Source organism: Strongylocentrotus purpuratus, unplaced genomic scaffold, assembly GCF_000002235.5.
Source record: "Strongylocentrotus purpuratus isolate Spur 01 unplaced genomic scaffold, Spur_5.0 spur5_scaffold_14, whole genome shotgun sequence".
Taxonomy (NCBI): domain Eukaryota; kingdom Metazoa; phylum Echinodermata; class Echinoidea; order Camarodonta; family Strongylocentrotidae; genus Strongylocentrotus; species Strongylocentrotus purpuratus.
In genome coordinates this window covers 36,757,687-36,760,550 of record NW_022145599.1, presented here as the reverse complement: position 1 = coordinate 36,760,550, position 2,864 = coordinate 36,757,687, and the positions used below count along the sequence as shown (strand labels likewise).

Sequence of the window (2,864 nt, the reverse complement as noted above, 5' to 3'; positions counted from 1 at the left end):
AGAAAAAACTACCCTTTTTAATATTTTATAGCCCCCTTTTTAAATTTCTCAGGAATCCAAAGGGAGAGAGAGAGAGCAAAAAAAAAAAAAAAAAAAAAAAAAAAAAAACTCCTTCATTTTAAAGAGATCTCCGGGTGAAAAGTCGAATCCCCCCCACACACTTTTTTTTAAATACAAATCTCGGGTCGGACTTTGTCGCGCGAAAAGTACCCTTTTACCGGAGACTTTGGGCACACGAATGCGGTCCCTCCGAGGCTGGATCTAGCTGGTGACCGATTCAATGTTAGTCGTTAAGGGCGATACCGGATACAAAAGAATAGAATCAGTGATAGATAAAAAGAATTTAATCAATAATTTTTTGTATTGATTTTGATGACGATACATTAAAACAATCGAGAAATACGAAAATCCACAACAGGTAAACCTTCATGCAAGCCAATTAGCCTGTTTCATCAAAAATGCAAAAGTGGACAAGTTGTAATAAGCAAGAGTAATTTATTTCAATTCATTTCAAATCAACAAGAACCTCAAAATAATTAATATATTAATTTGTAGATTTGTATCAAAATGTCTCTAATATTCTTTATTCAGAATTGAAAATTCTCTGGGCACTTTTTCAGAAACTGATAAACTGCCCTAGACCTGTGGCAATTAAGACGCTATTGACGCAGGAGTGTGTCAATGGATGACGCACCTTATAAAAGTATAGGCCTAATAGCGCAATCGAACTGACGCTAGCTCATACGCAACGGTCATTCATCACGCATCGTGATGAGTCTCAGGGGTAACAAACGTTAATTTTTGGAAGAAAACAAAGTAATGTCTGTAAAGCTTCATCATCCATGTTACTTGTGTGTTGAATCGGGCCCTGATGAAGTAAATGGGTACTCCACTCAAGAGGATGGCTACGCCAATGAGAGAATCCACAGGCGCCCCTAAGAAAGCGAAAATTGTAAGAAACGTGCACACCAGCGCAAAAATGACAGGAATGATAAAGTTGACTTTAAAAGGTCTTGGTCGATTGGGTTCTTTGATTCGCAAGTACAGGAGACCAACCGCTGATAATCCATAAAAGAGGAAGCTGACGAAGCTGAATAGGTTTATCAGGGTGAAAACGCTGTCAACGAAGCACAGACCGGCTGTAAGGAGCGACGCAACGATGACGCAAGGAATTGGTGTCTTGTGCCGTATGCCAACCATGGCTAGGAATCGTGGGAGATGGCCCTCTCTGGCTCCTGCAAAGAACTGCCTTGAACCCCCCAGGATGCACCCGTTGAGAGACCCAATGCAGGACAAGACAACTGAGATAGGGATGATGACAGAGAAACTCCCCAACGCCTGCTCGGCGAAACTGACTGCAACGGCTTCAGAGTTTAATAGCTCCGCAGAGGACAACACTGTAAAGTACGCCACATTGGTCAGGGTATTCACAACAGTCGCCAATGTTGGAGCGGCTATGACGGCGATTGGAAGATTCCTGGAAGGGTTTTTTAATTCTTCAATAACGGTGTTCAAGCTTTGCCAGCCAGCGTAAGAGAAGAGACACGCATAAAACCCCGTCCCCAGTCCTTTAATATTAGTATATGTAAAAGGTTCTTGGAAATTTTCAGTGTTTCCCATCCCGAGTTTGACCATGCCGGTGATGATGATGACGCCGAGAGCGACAAGTTTGGACAGTGATGTGGCATTCTGTAGAAGAGAAGATAACTTTACGCTCCAGCAATTTACAAACATGATGAACATGACGGCTGCAATGGCGAAGAGTTTGATCGCAACATTTGGTGGGGGACATTCCGGATCGGGGTAAAATGGCTCCAGGCAGTACATGGCAAGCATCAATGCAGTAACGGCATTGGCGATGGGTCCCGCGATGACGGTACCAGCCCAGAAGTTGAGGAAACCCCAAAAGTCCCCAAAGATCACGCGGACATAGGTGTAAGTGCCTCCAGATGCGGGGATCATCGTGCCCAACTCAGCGTAGCACATGGCACCGAAGACCGAAACGATCCCACCAGCCACCCATATACACAAGGTGGCACCTACGCTTTCGACACTGGCCAAGACACCCTTAGGCGAGATGAAGATTCCCGATCCGATCATTACTCCGACGTTGATCATGATACCATCCAAGAGACTAAGCCTGCGCTCAAGCTTTACTTCACCTCCGTGATCATTCTCGGGATCAACCTCCTTTACAGTTACGCGTTGGTTCTCCATGTCGCCAACACTATCTGCAATATTATTGCGCCGTAAATACAAGTTCTGTCTGCAAGAGTACAGATTTTGGAATCAACACGTACGTACACCACACAATTTTTTTTTTTTATTGTTGGCACATTTTATAACTCTTGGCCAGTAATAACAATGATTAAACTTTAATCGCCCGCTGGTCAATTTCTGTTTCTTCCATAATTCAAACAGATTGTTTCAACGAATATTTGATTGCTTTTATATACGATGACAACTCTACTTTGACAATATCATACTCATAGAAAACGATCTATAAAACTAACCCGAAAAATCCAATTTGGTTGTAGTTTTATTTTGTACAGCAAACAAATATCGTGGACTTTAGACAAGGGCCGAACTGGACTGAAGGTTGTTTTCAGGTCACAGTGATTTCCGGTCAATACAAGTTTTCTAACACGTTATATATTTTGGTCGCCCTCTTCTCTTTTAAAGTATCTAGGCTATTGTAAAATACTTATTGAACATGACGTATATATACAAATCACGTGAAGGGCCTAATATATCAAATTATCTACTTTTTACGGACTTATCTTTTTAGACATTTTATTTGTTAAACATTGTCCTGATCAGCAGAGATTTACACCCACGACAAATTCATGGAGGTGTCATGGTGT

General features: G+C 42.1%; 1 pseudogene; it reads right to left on the bottom strand.

Moving 5' to 3' along the window:
* Positions 1–548: 548 nt before the first annotated feature.
* Positions 549–2,450, bottom strand: LOC115923777 (annotated as a pseudogene).
* Between the last annotated feature and the right edge of the window lie 414 nt (positions 2,451–2,864).